At 43.2% G+C, this 17,827-nt stretch overlaps 1 long non-coding RNA gene across 1 annotated transcript; it reads left to right on the top strand.

Annotated features, from left to right (window-relative positions):
- The first annotated feature begins 1,383 nt into the window (after positions 1–1,383).
- On the top strand, positions 1,384–3,621 carry LOC118500013. Its single transcript, XR_004902536.1, has 2 exons — positions 1,384–2,199; positions 3,163–3,621. It is a non-coding gene; the product is annotated as an uncharacterized LOC118500013 (long non-coding RNA).
- Positions 3,622–17,827: the final 14,206 nt, after the last annotated feature.

The following is a 17,827-nucleotide window of genomic DNA, read 5'->3' as shown; positions in this document are numbered from 1 at the left end:
GATTCTCTTGAGAAGCAGAACCAATAGAATATGAACAGATACAGATGCATAGATATGAGGAGATTTATTACCCGCAATTGGCTCATGCAGTATGAAGGCCAAGCAGTCCCACAATCTGCCCTCCACAAGCTGGGGGTTTCTGGGTGAAAACTCATAAGCACCAAACTCCGAATTTCCCGCCTTTTCTCACAGCAGTCATGGTCTTGCCTCCACCAATCCTTGCATCTGAAAAAAGGTGGGGTAGAAGATGTAAAACAGATCTACTGTATCTCTTAAGTACTACAAAAGAATTAGTAATGCCACTCCTGGTTATTTTTTTCTGCCAAGTTCCATTGCTCTCCTTTTGAGTCTCCCCCAAAGCATCCCTACAGACACCATGGGTCGGCCACCCCTCAGGGGCAGGGCCTTTCTCGTGTTCTCTTCGGACGGGTGCTGCACCACTGTTCGAGTGCCAGGCATGGGGCAGGGCCGGGGACCGGGCCCCTCTCCTCCCCGTCCACTTCCTGCCACTGCCTCAGGTGTTTTGTCTCCGGACCATGGGCTTGTTGCTCGTATTCTTTTCCCTTTGTCTCCCTGCTGCTTCCTGCCCTTCACACACGGAAGTGTGACCCTGCACCCAGCCTTCTCTTGAGGCCGGAGCACTACGAAGACATTTCGTGGTCTGTAATGACCTAGTTAGCTCTTTCGACTTATCTGTATGACTTTGATAACGTTGCTGGGCAAAGAGCAAAACTCATGCAGAGTTTTGACTTAAAATAATAACTAAGTTACTAAGTCTAATTTAGGAAAGCATCTTGATTTCCTAGGTGCTTGCTAATTATGTTTTTTAATTTACTGTCAACCCAACTATGGCCATAAATTGAAGTGCCATCATGAGAGGGCACATTTCTGATCAAACAAGCCACAAATTCAGGTCAGCCAGTCAAGCCATAACACACTCTTTTTAGTTTTTATAGTCACAGGAAGCAATAAATGACAAGGGCTAGCATGCAATAAAGCTGTTATCAGACTGTGAGAAAGCCCCATATTATTAGTAGTTACATTGCAACTACACCCCCCTAATAAATTCAGATGCCTGGGCAAACCTGGGGCAACCAGGCTAGTAGTGACTAGCTACTAGCTACCAGGCTTAGAGTATTTTCCCACCTCACCCTGACTGGTGTGGCTCCGTTGGTCCAGTGTCATCCTGCAAAGAGAAAGGTCACCAGTTTAATTGCTGGTCAGGGCACATGCCTGGGTCGTGGGCCAGTCCCCAGTCAGGACACATGCGAGAGGCAACTGATCGATGTTCTTCTCCCTTTCCTTCTCCCTCCCTGCCCCTCTAAGAATAAATTTAAAAAAATATTATTTAAAAAGAATAGTTTCCTGTCACAAGTAAAGTACCAAGAAATGTTTGCCTTTTCAAAGATTTGTCACAGTTGGTTTCTGCTGTTCCTGCATGAATCACACTGGTTCATCTGTTACAACTTAGAAGGTTCTGGCCAGTGGTCAACATAAACGGAAGTGATAAATGTGCAGTTGGCTCATATGAGAGACCAAGTAGACTGGTTTATGGAATAACAGGGAAGATTTACGTTGGTAAGGCAGTGGTGCATGTGGGAATTTCAGTAGTTGTGGAGGTGAGACACAGACGAATTAGAATGAGAGGTTAGACCCACCTATTGAGCTAAGAGAAGAAAAATAGAGAACCACTGAACCAAGGTCATAGCTGAACAGGGGCAACTTGAATCACTGAAGGTTTCAGGTCACTACTAGCCTGGTTGCCCCAGGTTTGCCCAGTGAACACCTGAGGGCTTTCTACACTGGGCAGCTTCTGCTGTGAAATACATAACAACTCCCTCTCTTTTCCCTATAGGACTCTCATAAGCCAGTGAGGTAACAGGTGACAAAAAGAGCTTACAGAAATCTTGGTGATGTACTACACAGCAAGAAAAAAAATTTATGTTTTTTAAAAAGATAATTCCTACCATTGCTCTGTTGAGATGTCATATAATTGAGGAAAACTCATGTTAGTGATGGAACTAAAAAGAATCAGCTAACAATCAATTACCCTGGGTTGTGCTTCTCTGTATCCAGTGCCTCTCACCTTCAATTTTTCCCCACCAGCGTGGAGAATGTGGGTGCAAATGCCAGAGATGTCAGGAGCAAGAGTGGCCCCGGGAATGGAGAAGAGGCACCAGTGAGGGATACCCCTTTAAGGTGGGTTTCATTCTTCTTTTTTTTTTTTTTTTTTTTTTTTTAATGTCTATAGGACATTTTCTTCTTCTTTTTTTTTTAAAATTTTTTTTTTAAGATTTTATTTATTTTTAGGGAGGGAAGGAAGGGGGAGAGAGAGACAGACAGACAGACAGACAGACATCAATGTGCGGTTGCTGGGGGTTATGGCCTGCAACCCAGGAATGTACCCTGGCTGGGAATCGAACCTGGGACACTTTAGTTCCCAGCCCGCGCTCAATCCACTGAGCTACGCCAGCCAGGGGGTTTCATTCTTCTTTAGTGGACTCTTTGCATAGGTTCAGGACTGGACCTGTGATGGGAGAAGCTCAATTCATTTCCCTCTTATGGTAACTAGGCAACCATACCACATATTTTACAAATTATGTTTTATTTGGATGAAACTGCATTTTGGAATTAATCATAAGAAAAATCTTGGAGAAGGTACAGAAAGTAAATCTAGTTTTCTGCTTGTCATTATGAAGCATGGTGTTTACTTTGTAAGAATTTGGTGAGGTTTGGTGTGGAGGGTGTCTTCGGATGATAGCTAAGAGGGTGGCAAGTAGAGCCCAGAGTAACTTCCTTGCTTTTTTCCCACCTCCACACACATGAAAGATGACATTCTTAGAGCTTTTCTACCAGGAAAGAATTTAAGGAAGTGAGGATCATAAAAAGAGCCTTGAATTTATTTTCAAAGGTGAAAAACTGAAAAACTTGGATGCTGTAATTGTCATTAATGCCTAATCTCTGTGACTCTCCTCAAAATAGATGGCAACACACCAGGTGAGCTAATAATATTGTCTGAGACACTCTTGTCCAGAAACATTTCAAGGGCTCGAAATCCAGCGGAGGCCACTCTTCCCACTCCAAAGCTCCAAGGGTGCTGCAGAACTATTCCCCCTCCAAAGAGTATTTCTGAATAAAAGGCAATATTTTTTTTTCTGAAAGAAGATATCTAGGAGCCAAAACCAGAACATGGACCTCAAAAGCAGAGCAATACATGTATGAAATAACGTCAAAGCAACCCCAGGGACACAGCACCCAGACGTAGGTCTGAATGATGTGGGCTGGCATTTTAGTGCCTTGCAAGGATGAAGACCATGACTGAGGGCTCACACCTGTGAAGTAGCTGGAACCAAGACCCGTGCCAACAACAGAATCCTGGAAATGCTGTCCCCTTTGTGGCAAGAGCATCAGACAGACCATATCTGTGGCCTAAGGAAGTCTGTGCCTTGAACACTTTGTGCATGAGAAGTAATTTCCTTTGAGAAATTCAAAACCCATGGGGGTGGCGGGGTGGGGTAGGGGGGAAACCCACATGAACGTGTAAGATCTGTATTTGTACTGTCCATGTACAAAGAGAAAACCAAGCCCAGATACTAATATAAAAATGGATCTTGAATGGGATGGAATCCCTAAGAGTGTCTTCAATACATGGTGCTGGGAACATTGGAAAGCCACATGCAAAAGAATGAAACTAGATCACAGGTTGTCCATAAGTACAAAAATGAATTTAAAATGGATCAACGACCTAAATATAAGATCTGAAACAATAAATTACATAGAAGAAAGCATAGGTATGAAATTTATGGACCTTGGTCATAGAGAACATTTTATGAATTTGACCCCAAAGGCAGGGTAAGTAAAGGCAAAAATAAATGAATGAGACTATATTGAACTAAAAAACTTCTTCACAACAAAAACAAAAAAAGAAAAAGGAACAACAAAAAGCAAACAAATGGGAGATAATAGTTGCAAACAATAGCTCTGACAAAGGGTTAATATGCTAAATATATAAAGAACTCATACAGCTCAACACCAAACAAACAATTAAGAAACAAGCAGAGCACCTGAACAGACACTTCTCCCAAGAACACATACAAATGGCCAACAGATATATGAAAAGATGCTCAACTTCACTAGCTACTAGGGAAATGCAGATCAAAACTACAGTAAGATGCCACCTCATACCTGTTAGAATGGCCATTATCAACAAGGCAGGTAATAAGTGTTGGTGAGATTGTGGAGAAAAAGGAACCATCATTCACTGCTGGTGGGAATGCAGACTCACACAGCCACTATGGAAAATAGTATGGCAGTTCCTAAAAAATAATGGAGTTACTGTATGACCCAGCAATTGATGCAGACACTGGCCAGCAGTGTCCATGGCGTTGTGGATGAGATGAGACAAATTCACATGGACCACCGAAGTCCTGAGGAGGGAAAGGGACAGCACAGCCACTCTCAAGAGGAGAGTGCCCCGACCCTTGCCTGGACAAGCTTTTATTGCTTTCTAATAGCAGACATCAAAGAAAGTTTTCATTCATTGTGCTTAGGTTTGCTTTAGGTAATTACTTTTTACAGATAGCAGCAGAAAGGATGTTACTGATTACTTCCTCCAGATTAACAAGGAAACAATGTTGCAAATGCAAGCGACCGATAAGAGTAATTGGTCTGGTTACACTTCAATCCTTGGGAGAATTAGCACAGACTTCAGGAAGTTACTTTAAAGATATGCAATAAGCATTTGCTGCCTCAATTCAGGGTGAGGGAGTTTTAGCAAGAGCAAGTCACAAAGTAGCCCAGGTACAATGCAGGCCTGATCTCCCACGGGAGAACCGATCCATGGGTTTGGCATCCTGTGTGCCGCCATGCGCCTATGGGCTTTCCCATAGGGCTGAGCTACATTTGCCATTCCACACGGACAGGTCCCCTATAAGCAATCCCTCTTTTGGTTATCTATCTGGAAAAGCCAAAAACATTTATTTGCAAAACTACGCATATATGCGCCCCTATGTTCATTGCAGCATTATTCACAATGGCCAAGACATGGGGACAACCAAAGTACCCTTCGATAAGGGATGAGATAAAGAAGATATGATACACATATATACAATAGAATACCACTCAGCCATAAGAGAAGATGAAATATTGCCATTTGTGATGACGTGGATGGACTTTGAGAGTATTATGCTGAATTAAATAAGTCAGTCACAAAAAGCTGAGGACTATATAGGATTGCATTCATATGTGGAATATAAAACCATGTTGTGGTTAACAGAGGGAAGGGTGGTGGGGAAGGTAGTAAGGGGTCGAGGGGGCTAAATATGTGGTGACAGAGGATGATCTGACTTCAGTTGGTGAGCACACAATGGAATATACAGACATGTATCATAGACATGTGTACTTGAAACCTATATGATCTTTTTTTTTTAAGATTTTATTTATTTATTTTTAGAGAGAGAAGGGAGTGGGAGAGAGAGAGAGAGAGAAACATCAATGTGTGGTTGCTGGGGATTATGGCCTGCAACCCAGGAATGTACCCTGGCTGGGAATCGAACCAGTGACATTTTGGTTCGCAGCCTGCGTTCAATCCACTGAGCTACGCCAGTCAGGGCGAAACCTATATGATCTTATTAACCAATGTCACTCTGGTAAATGTAGTAAAAAATAAAAATAAAAGTTATAATGTTAAAATCTGGAAATAAGGTAAAGGGTTGTAGATAAATCTGGGGGGGGATCAAAGAACAGTGAATTCCTGCTGTCAGACTCTAGACTGCAGCACTTGGCACTGACACAGAGTTCTGACCGCGGGGGCCCTGCGTGGGTGCGTGCGTGTGTGCACTCAGCCCCCGGACAACATCGGAGCAGCCCCGGGCGAGGGCTCCAGCGCCGTAAGTCACACTGGGTTATATATGTATAAATAACAACAGACTGAGATGACCTCAGAAAGAAGAGATGACAATAGTTTATTGTGAAAAGGGACTCCATTTCTGAAGAAACAAAGAAAAGTGGCAATTGTGTACACAGTTCAAGAAAATAAAACACCTTTTTACAGGGGAAATGTCTTTTGCACCAGGCTGGGCTGGCTCTATTGCCAAATTCTGTCAAAAGCTGAGGCTATGAACATATATCAAAAAGAAATGTAAAGAAATAGGAATTGAAGGCATGTAAATATCTAATCATGATGTGTATCTGAAGCTAGTATATAATATTGTGAGTCAACTATAATTGTAAATAAGAATACCCCACGAGGAAAAAAAAAGAAAATAGAAATTACTGCAATTTAGTACTTAAATAATGTTCCTTAAACAATGTCCAATGGTGAGGAAGAGGAAACTGAAAATGAATAACAGGAAAACAGCAAGCTGATTTTCAGTCTGTAAGAATAGTTTCTCTTGTGTTTCCACTGCTGGCCTGTGGCTTGAGCCTTTTCAAACCACTGGCCTAATCAGAGGACTCAAACATCTAAGAAACAGCTGGAATTAGGACCCGTGAGGATATGAAAAGTCAAGCTCGCCACAAGACTGGTGGATGCCTTCTAGGCTGACTTCGGAAGATGGAACTCCTTCACTCCTTGTCAGGGGCCAGCGCCCTGGCAGGCGCAGGGAGGCGAACGTGGAGCGTGCCACGGTGTTCCTAACTCCTCTGGGTCTTACGCGCTTATGGGGTGTTTCTCCTATTTCAGAACCTGATTGATTGGATTCTCACGGTGCGTATCCTCTTTCCTCGGCGTCTCCATGCACCTTTGGAACCCATACCCACTTGTCCTGTGCAATAAAATGGAAGCAGATGAGGTTGGGAGGCTGGCAAGACCAGGTCTTAAGTCCTGAGCAAGTGGCCTGGGCCCTACTTGGCTCATCTGAAATGTGGGAAAACAATGAGCTCCTCAAGGAGGGACCATTAACACATGAAGATCATTTCACACAGTGCCTGACACATAAAAATTGAGTAGCTTTTTAGTGAGGAAGAGACGGAGCCTGGCGCCAGACAGACAGAGTTTGAGTGTGGGCCGCATCACAGGGATGTGCCCTGGGGCAGTTCACTTCAGATTCCCTGAGCTTTCCACGTTTTGCCATTTGAGTGAGGTGAAGATATATTTGTTTCCTCCAAAGCGCCTTGAGTCAGTGCCCTGGTATTCAGCTAACTTGAACTCCAGTGTTTTGAAACAGTGTCTGTTGACAGAAATATATTTGGCATCACTGGGGAATTTAAAACTACATCCAGACAGTGTCATGATCCCTCAAACTCAAGATGACAGTATTATTATGGAGGACGAATGTTGCTGAAAAGTTTTATGCTGTCACCGCTGTGCTGCACACAGGGCCATGTCAGTGCCTGGTTAGCAATGGCAGTCACAAAGATGAAACTGTAGTCTTGCAAACAGGTGAAATCAGTTCCCTCCCTTTCCACCCCCCAAGTGGTGTATCTGATTCCCACTCATTCTGGGAGATGGGGATTCACACGAGATCTTCTTTTGGTCTCACCCAGATACTTCCAGTGTAGGAAATTCCCTAATGCTGAAATTAAACTAAAAATCTAAGAATTCGGATACAGATTAGCCTGGGAAGCAGTTTTGTGGCTCTCGGTCTTCTACGACAACACTTACTTTTCTAAGTAAAGGAGTAACCTGAGGAGGCCCCAGTGCTGAGGGACCGGACTTTGTCACCTCGCGGTTTCAGGTTTTCAGAGGGCCTCGCAGAGGTCAAGAGAAGCACAGGCCACGTCTGTAATAAACCAAACTGAACCCCAAAGAAAGAAATATAAAAAGAGAAAGAAATTCCAAGATGGGGTTACAAAATTTGTGGTGGTTAAAACAAAATTTTTATGAGTTTATTTGAGTCAAACTGATGACCTGTGTAAGCAAGCGCTCAGATGCTCCTCTGTGGCGTACTTTAAATGTCAATCTCTGATAACTAAACAAGTCAACCCGCACATGCACACACATGCACATGTAGTGTCATGTAATTACATCATTCCCAAGATGATTAAGGGAGTCATTGGGGGACTCACGGAAATTATTAGTCCATAGTTCATGACAGAGATGATCCGGTAATGAGATAATGAGTTAAGTTGGCCGGTGATACCGTCTTTCTTCACACCTGCCAACATTTTGCTGTAACTAGAGGTATAATATGGTGGCACTGAGGCCCTTTGTGGCAGTGAGGATCCAGGCTAGTGGCCCTGGTGTTCCTCCCCTTCTCACGCCCTGTGTGTTTGCACTAGGGAGTATCCAGATGGTGGATGTACCACTGCCTGACTTCTTAATGTTAACTTTCCTCTGTGGTCCAGTGACTAAATCATCCCAAGAGTCTGGGTGGAACTGGCACACTTACTTATGGCATTCACTGTTTGTTTGTTTGTTTGTTTGTTTGTTTTATCAGTTTTATGGGTTCGTTGCACTTTGAGAAAGAGTACCCGTTCAATCTCTTGTTTTCAATGGATAATAAAATGCAGCCTAGAGAAGAATGACAAGGAAATATTAATACAGTCAATAGGCCAGTTGTCCCAATTTGTCTCCCTTTGTCCTCTTCCACCAACAGCCCCCCACTCCTACCAGCGGTCCCCAGCCCTTGTTCCTATCCAGGGGTCGTGAATATAAGTTCTTTGGCAACTCCATTTTCTATACTTGCTCTTTACATCCCCTTTTCTATTCTGCAACTACCAATTTGTACTTCTTTTTTTTAAAACACTTTTTAAGATTTTTTAATTTTATTTTTTAATTTTTTAGAGAGGGAAGGAGGGAGAGAGAGAGAGAGACAGAGACAGAGACAGAGACGTCAATGTGTGGTTGCTGGGGGCCATGGCCTGCAACCCAGACATGTACCCTGACTGGGAATCGAACCTGCGACACTTTGGTTCACAGCCCGCGCTCAATCCACTGAGCTACACCAGCCAGGGCCTCAATTTGTACTTCTTAATCCCTTCACTTTTCCTGCCATTTCCCCAGACCCCCCTCCTCACTGGCCACCATCCAAATGTTCTCCATATTTATCATTCATTTTCTGTCATGCTTGTTTGATTAGTTTTTTTTTTTTAGGTTCAGTTGTTGATAGTTATGTATTTATTGCCATTTTAATGTTCATAGTTTTGATCCTCTTTTTCTTAAATAAGTCCCTTTGACACTTCATATAATATTGGTTTGGTGATGATGAACTCCTTTAGCTGTCTCTTATCTAGGAAGCACTTACTTGCCCTTCCATTCTAACTGATAGCTTTGCTGGATAGAGTGATCTAGGCTGTAGGTCTTTGTTTTTCATGACTGAATATTTCTCACCAGTCCCTTCTAGCCCGTGAAGTTTCTTTTGGGAAATCAGCTGAGAACTGCTGAGAGAACTCCTTTGTAGGTAATTATCTGCTTTTCTCTTGCTGTTTTTTAAGATTCTCTCCTTATCTTTAAACTTTGGCATTTTAATTATGAAGTTTCTTTGTGTGTTCCTCTTTGGATCCAACTTGTTTGGGTTTCTCTGTGCTTCCTGGACTTCTATGTCCATTTTCTTCACCAAATTAGGAAAGTTTTCTTTTCTTGTTTTTTCAAATAGATTGCCAATTTCTCGCTCTTTTCCTCATCTTCTCTGGCACCCTTATTATGCGAATGTTGGAATGCTTGAGGCTCCTTACACTATCTTTGATTTTTTGGATTCATTTTTCTTCTTGTTGTACTGATTGGATGTCTTTTTCTCTCTTATGTTCCAAATCATTGATTTGGTTTTCAGCTTCCTCCACTGTACTGTTGATTCCCTGTAAATTGTTCTTTATTTCAATCAGTGTCTCCTTCATTTCTGACTGGATCATTTCTGTGTTGTTGAAGAACCCATTGAGTTCCTTGATCATCTTTAAAACTAGTATTTTGAACTCTGCATCTGCTGGATTGTTTATCTCCATTTTGTCTAGTACTTTTTCTGGAGTTTTGTTCTGTTCTTTTGCTTGGGCCATAGTACTTTGTCCCTTCATTTTGGCAGCCTCCCTGTGTTTGTTTCTATGTATTAGGTAGAGCTGCTTTGACTCCATGTCTTGGTAGTGTTGCCTAATGTAGTAGGTGTCCTGTAGGGTCCAGTGGCATAGCCTCCACTATCCCCTAAGCTGGGTACTTGAGGTACACCTTCCATGTAGACTGAATACTCCCTCCTCTTGTAGTTGAATCTTGATTGCTGTCAGCTGGTCAGTGGGAGGAATTTGTTCAGGCCAGACAGTCAGTAGGACAGGCTGTGACCCCTGGCCAGCAACCACCTCCATCTGTGGTTGGAGGTGTAGGGTGGTGGTACTCTGGTGTGGTCTGTAACTGTCTACTGGGTACACAGGCTGTGGGGTTTGACCTTGGCCTGGTGGTGCAGGCCAAGGTCAGCCACCGCCTGTGTTCTGTCTGGGGCCCCATGGCATAAGCCATAAAGAGATCTGTAGATGGCTGCTGCTAGTGCCAGGCCTGGGGCCACTCAGTGAGAGGTACAGGGGCTGGGCTCAGCTATTGCTTGTTGAGTGCAGTTAGGAAGGTCTGAAGCCTGTGCCTAACCCAGCCATTCAGATGGAAAAGCCACTGTTACCAGCTTGGGTGGGTCCCTAAGTTGGAATCAGGGCGGGGCTAACCTTTTGTGTCACGCTGATGGAGACTCAAATATGGTACCGCTGCACCATAGCTCTGTGGGCAGAGAGCTCAGAAAAAGAATAATGGCCACTATCTGCAGTTTGGTCAGGGAGGAAGCTGTCCCCTAGCTCTTGCCCTGATGCCAGACACTTCAGTTCTTCCCTGTGTGCCACTGGTGCCCTTCAAGGATGCCCCGGTGCTGGAGCCCAGATAGAGTGAGTCTAAGTGAGTCTGACTGAGTAAGTCCATGTGTGGGCCCCGCCAACAGGTGATGCCTGAGAATCCCTCAGTTTCTTCGGCTGACCCAACCCCCACTGGTTTTTACAGACGTTATGGGAACCTATCTTCCTGGCACTGGAACCCTGGGCTGGGGGTTAGGATCCCTCACTCCTGAGATATCCCTCCGTTTTATATTCACCACACGTGAGTTGGGGACCAGCCCATTCTGTGTCCCTGCCTCTCAACCCTTCCTACCCATCTGGATGAATGTGGTTACTTTAATTCCTTAGTTGTTGGACTTTCATACAGCTCAATTTTCTGATGGTTCTGTAGTTTAGCTGTAATTTTGCCGTGGTTGTGCGAGGAGGTGAGCCGTGTTTACCTCCACCTCCATCTGGACCAGAAGTCAGTACATACATTCTTAAAGAAAGATACCGATGGGGGCCCTTTCCACAAGAGAGCACCCCCTCAGTGACATAAAAGGGGTTTGAAAACTAATACAGGCCTCCTGAGAGAAGCATGCTGGTCGAAGTTTGGTCCAACACTGGGCTATGTTATTGCTTATGCAGCATTCTCTCTGACTTGATAGGAAGCCATATTGGGTGGGGTAGCCATTAACTTTGTGCCCATATTTGACTAGTGGAGATTGTCTGCTTCCCTGCAAATTTTATTTGCAGGTATCAGAGGAGGCTTTCACTTCTCCATCCTCAGGGAAATTCAGGAATGAGGAAATGAGAGCAGGGTAGAGGGGGAAAGAGAGAGGGGAGGGGAGGGGAGGGCAGAGGAGGCAGGAGGGGGAAGGGAGGGGAGGAAGAGGAGAGGAGAGAAGAGGGGAGGTGGGAGTGAAGAGAGGGCAAAGAGCAAGAAAAGTGAGTAAGGTGGAACCTTGGCAGTTGGAACCAGTGAGTCGGGAAGGCTTGAGTTGGGGTGGAGGGAGCCTGAAGATTGGGAACTTGGGTCTAAGACACAGGGAGAGGGAACAGACATAAGGGAGGGGAAGAGGTAGCAACCAGCTGGCCTTAAAGTGGGGGAGACAGGTCCCGCCAAATGACCGTGTGGGGCAGGACTCAGTGGAAAAGCCTGAGACTTAGTGAAAAGGGCTGTTTACCAGTGTGTCAGGTTGGGCAGTAGGATGGCCGAGTGGGACGGCAGGGGTACCAAGAGGACTTAGGACTTGGGCCCAGTGTCCCTGATGCCTCTCCCCCTACTGCTCACCCCAAACTTTTGAGATGCACTGCTAAATAATTTAGTTGATTAACAAGAGGGTTACAAATATTATGAAACATCTAGTCTAGGCTTCACACAGGATACAAGGACCTCTGTTAAAATGTCAGCTTTGATGGTTCTCCAGTGGTTTCCTTTTTCCCCAGAATATCATCTGGAGTCCTTCCCAAGGCCTGCAGGGTGCTTTTAGGACCCGGTGTTCCCCTGCTTCCTCTTTCGACTTCATCTCTTCTCATCCTCCCCTCAGACATGCTTCCAGAAATACAGTTCTTTGCTTTTCTATATTGCAAAGAACCAAGCTCCACTTCACGGCCTTGGCACTGGCTGTTCTTCAGACACTGCAGGGCTTGCACTCTCTCGCTTCACTCAGACTCCTTCTCTGCCCTGGTATTAGTGTGTAGGGCCACTATGCGAGATACCACAGACTGGATGGCTTAAACAACAGAAACGAATTTTCTCACAGTTCCGGAGGCGGGAAGTCCAAGATCAAGGTGCCGACAGGATCAGTTGCTCCTGAGGGCCACGAGGGAAGGATCAGTTCCAGGTCTGTCTCATCGGCTTATAATGGTTGTCTTATCCCTGTGTCTTCCCTCTATGTGTCCAGGTCTAAACTTCCCCCTCTCAAAAGGACACTGGTAATAATGGATTAGGGATCACCTTAGTGATCTCATTTTAGCTTATTACCACTGTAAACACCCTATCTCCAAATATGGTCACATTTTGGGGTACTGGTGGTTTGGACTTCAACATATGAATTTAGAAGGTTGGGGGTGGGGGTGGCACACTTCAGCCCATAACAGCCTTTTATTGGATTCCCTGATATATTCAAAATAGTGTCCCTATTAATTGACACACATTTATTCATTTATTTTTTGAAGGCCTCCCTTTACTTAAATGTCAAGTCCAGAGGGCCTGGAGAGGAGCAGGCCCTCAATAAATATTCATGAGCAAACGAATACACATTATGAAGCCATTACAAAGTACTCTGCAAAAAAGCAATGACAGAGAAAGATGGCCAAGGTATATTGTTTTTAAAAAGTCATAGTTTACAAACTGCATGCGTAGCATAATTTCATTTTGAAATCAGATACGTATAATTTATCTTTATTAAAATAAAGCTTGGAGAAAGATGCAACAACACGGCAATAATGGGTGGCCCTTGGGGTGAGATTTTCATTTCTTTTGGTATCTATCATTTATGTGCATTTTCTAATTTCTCTTCTGTGAATACATATTACTTCCATAAGAGGAAGAAGACAATACAGCATATTAAAAATTACTAGAAGATATTTTGTCATAACTTTTAACTAGCTGTGAAGTGAGAAAAAAATACGCAATTTACCTTTTTCAGTGGAAAACAGCAATTTCTCACAGCCCAGTGGCTGAGAGTGCAACCTATCGAATCTACCCAGGCTGGATTCAAGTTCTCAATTGCCACCTTCTAGATTTTTCATCTAGGATATCGGTCATGCATACTGAATCTCAGTTTCTCATGTGTAGAATAGGGTGATAATGGTACAAGATTTGAGACAGTCTGTCATCTCCGGAGCAGACAATAATTTTATTCTTTTGATCTCAGTGCCTTGGAGATTTCAGGACACAAAGAGTGAAAGACCAGCCCAAAGATGTGGCCCTCTCTTTATTCCTTTTAAAGGGCAAGAACAGTTATGAAGACACACGGACAATAAATAACGGGGTTGGGGTATGGAAACAGGGGAGGAAGGTGAGGAGGGCTGAAGTGTTGGGCTGCAGGGGGAAGGCAGAAAACTGTACTTGAACAATCAGAAAATAAAATCGATTAAAAAAATGAAAAATAAATAAGGGGCAAGCCAAGCACTATCCAAATACTGCCTGTGTTGCCCTGGACACAAGGCCTGGACTCAGGGGAGGTCAGTGAGGCACTAAGGGTGCCGAATTTAGGGGAGCACCCAGAAACTCAGTAATCAATATCAGTACAATTTTAATGGAATATTTTTTAAAATAAGAATTATATAAAAATCTATGATAAACAAAATATCAACCACTTTAGTAAAGACAGGCTAAGTATTACTGATTTCTCCTGTGCCCCAGGCTCCATTATGGCTCAGCAGGGCACCGCATCCAGCCCACAGACTGAAGGTAGGAAACCTTCAATCACTCAAGTCATTATTAATTACTACTCAATAATAATTAATTATCCAAATTATCCTGAGCCTCAGAACTGGCATGGCTCACCCTGTGACTGTTTGGCCTTCATTCAGGGCCCTGGAAGGATGCCAGGAGGGAATGTGTATTTTTCTGATCCTGCTGCTTTCTGGTCCTCTGTAGGCACACCTAATCACAATTGCTACCTATCACAGCCTTCTTACGTCACTGAGGACTCTGAGGAGCAAGTTTTTTCCTATTCTTTTATAGAAACATAAAATGCCAGCAAAGCGTGATTTCTACCCCAGAGAGGGCTGAGCAGACTTTGCAGGTGTTACAGACTACTCCATTGGTACTTCTGGGGAAGGGCACACTGACCTTGGCTTACCTTGCTTCAAAAACAGGCCTTAGCGAACAGTGTGTTCATTCCATCTTCATCCCAGGAGAAGGGAAAATCCTTCTGTGATGAGGTCAGCTGGGTTTTATGTGGAGTGTTTCCCTGAGTGCCTTTCATGTTATTACATCATGGGATTTTTGTGGGTATTAGTTTATGCATGTAAAGAACTTCACAGTGCATTCACATGGAAATTGCTAGTCAATTGCTAGCAAAGACAACATTTATTTTTTATTTTTAAAAAATTTTTTTAATCGTTCAAGTACAGTTTTCTGTCCTTTACTCCCATCCCAGCCCTCCCACCCATCCCTCCCCACCTCCCTCCCATTTCCACCCCCCTAGTTTTTGTCCATGTGTCCTTTATATTTGTTGCTGCAAACCCTTCCCATTCTCCCCTGAAATTCCCCTGAAATTCCCTCCCCTCTCCCCTCTGGTCACTGTCAGCCTGTTCTCTACAAAGACAACATTTAAAGCATGGTTTTTCATGTAATGGTTTTATTTTTACATAGGACAACTCACACACTGATACCATAGATTCTAAGTTGCTCTATTAAAGTAATCATTAGAAAAATGTAATATCCTTAGCATGTTTTAGAAAATTTTTGCTCTTAGTTTCATGGAAGGTAAATGTTATTTTCAAACATATAAGCTGAAACATCATGAAATAAACTTAACCTATGGCAAATTTGTTTCAGAAAGCACCTGCAGAAATCTGTGTTCTTTGTAGCTATTAAAAAACTCAGAGACCAAAGGGGAAAGAGGGGTAATTCAGATGGGTAGTGTATATGACTTAGATTTGGTTACGGTAAGTTTAGTATAATCCATTGTAAGGTGATGTTCTGGATGAACTTTATAACAGTGAAGACACTAGCTTTGAGAGTTTTTTTCTTTAATTGAAGGAGTGTTGCTCCCCACACTTTTCCTTTTTTAGATTCATGTGTTTGCCAGAGAAGTGAAACACACTCAGGTTATATATCTGTGTCCAGTAAACAATCTGAGACACTACTCTGAGACCACCAGGCTGTGAGGGAAGTCCAGCCAGTCCCACATGTTCCAGCCTTCGCAGGCCAGGCACCTGACGTGTGAGTGAAGGAGCCATCATGGACTTGGGGACATGACGTGGAGAATAATCAAGGAACCCAGCTGACACCTGGACCTGATACTGCAGATGCATGGCCCCAGGTGGGCCATCTGGGCCGTGTCCAGTCACTAGATCCATACCAGCTGAGGCCCCAGTCATCCTGGAAGAGGGATGAATGGTCCCCCAATGTGCCCTGTCTGATTTTCTGACCCATGAAATTGTGAGCATTATAGAGTAGCTGTTGTTTTGAAAAAATGCTATAGGGCCACAGATGCCAAAAGCAGAGGCATGAGTATAAAAAAAACCCTGAAAAATGAGACATAGTTATAACAATGGTCAGATTCTGATTGTACTCTCCATTTAACTTCTTAATGTACTTATCCATCCATTCAAGAAGTGTATTGAGACAGCTGCAAGCCAGACATCATACTTTGTGCTGGGGATACAAGACAACTGGGAGGGGGAGGAGGAGGGGGAGGAGGAGAAAATAGTTCTGTCCTCAAGAAGTGTCTGGTTTACTGGGGGTGTCAAACAAGTAAATAATTACCATACAATGATCAAGTTTTTATTTATTTTTAAAATATATTTTATTGATTATGCTATTACAGTTGTCCCGATTTTCCCCATTTTGTTCCCCTCCACCCAATATCCCCCTTCCCTCCAGCAATTCCCACCACCCTCTTAGTTCATGTCTATGGGTCACACATGTAAGTTCTTTGGCTTCTCCATTTCCTATACTATTCTTAACATCCCCCTGTCTATTTTGTATCTACGAATTTATGCTTTTTAATCCCTGTACCTTTCCCCCCATTCTTCCCCATCCCACTCCTAGCTGACAACCCTCTGAATGATCTCCATATCTATGATTGTGTTCCTTTTCTGGTTGTCTGCTTTGTTTGTTTTTTAGATTCAGTTGTTAATAGTTACGTATTTACTGTCATTTTTATGTTCAAAGTTTTGATCTTCTTTTTAGTAAGCAAGTCTCTAACATTTCATATAATAAGAGTTTGGTGATGAACAACTCCCTTTAGTTCTCTCTTGTCTGGGAAGCACTTTATCTGCCCTTCCACTCTAACTGATAGTTCTGCTGGATAGAGTAATCTAGGTGGTAGGTCTTGCTTTTCATGGCTTTGAATACTTCTTGCCAGTCCCTTCTAGTCTGCAAAGTTTCTTTTGAGAAATTAGCTGAGAGTCTTATGGGAACTCCTTTTTAGGTAATTATCTGCTTTTCTTTTGCCTCTTTTAAGATTCTTTATCTTTAACCTTTGGCATTTTAATTTTGATGTTTCTTTGTGTGTTCCTCTTTGGGTCTGACTTGTTTAGGACTGACTCTCTGTGCTTCCTGGACTTGAATGTCTATTTCCTTCACCAAGTTAGGGACATTCTTTCATTATTTTTTCAAATATGTTTTCAGTTTCTTGCTCTTCCTCTTCTCCTTCTGGCATCCCTGTGATTCAGATGTTGGTACATTTGGAGACGTTGCAGAGGCTTGTTAGACTATCCTCATTTTTTTTCAATTCTTTTCTCTTCTTGCTTTTCAGGACGATGCCCAATCCACTGAGCCACACCAGCTGGGGACATTATGATTATTCCTGAAGTTTAAATTTTCCTAATCTTTCCTTACAGATTGTGGCATAGAGTGAAAGGTACCTGCCAAAAGCCAATTCTCCCTTCTACATTAGTTACTCAGCTATATGATTACATTTTTAAAGCCTCCCTTGCAGCTAAGTATGTCCATGTGACCAAGCTGTAAGCCAGTAAACACTGTGTTATGTGGATGTTCTGAAAAATCTCCCTTTCATTCTGCCCTGCTGTTTGGAATAAAGATTCAATAGCTGGAGATCAATAGGCATCTGGGCCATGAGTTTGAGGTGTGGTGGGCAACACTCTGCATTGACCCTTCTACTAGAAATAAGTTTCATGAGAATAGGCACCTTGTATATCTTGGTCAGAACAACATCCCCAACACCTTAAAAGTGTGTGGCATGTGGTAAGGGCTCAGGTATTGAATGGGTATTGAATGAATAAACTGGATGAATAATGAGTTTACTCCAGACCATGTAAACACTGATTACAAAGTTCTCCCAGGGGATATTCAACCATCAGTAGGTAAATGCAAGTTCTCAGATTTTATCACAAAATAAAACTCTTGCTTAATTCAAGTCACATTACTCCTACTAGTTTTCCTTTGTTCTCCTAGACTTGCCAC

Source organism: Phyllostomus discolor, chromosome 4, assembly GCF_004126475.2.
Source record: "Phyllostomus discolor isolate MPI-MPIP mPhyDis1 chromosome 4, mPhyDis1.pri.v3, whole genome shotgun sequence".
In the NCBI taxonomy this organism is placed as follows: Eukaryota; Metazoa; Chordata; class Mammalia; order Chiroptera; family Phyllostomidae; genus Phyllostomus; species Phyllostomus discolor.
The sequence above is the reverse complement of the archived record's forward strand: the minus strand, read 5'-3'. Positions and strand labels throughout refer to the sequence as shown.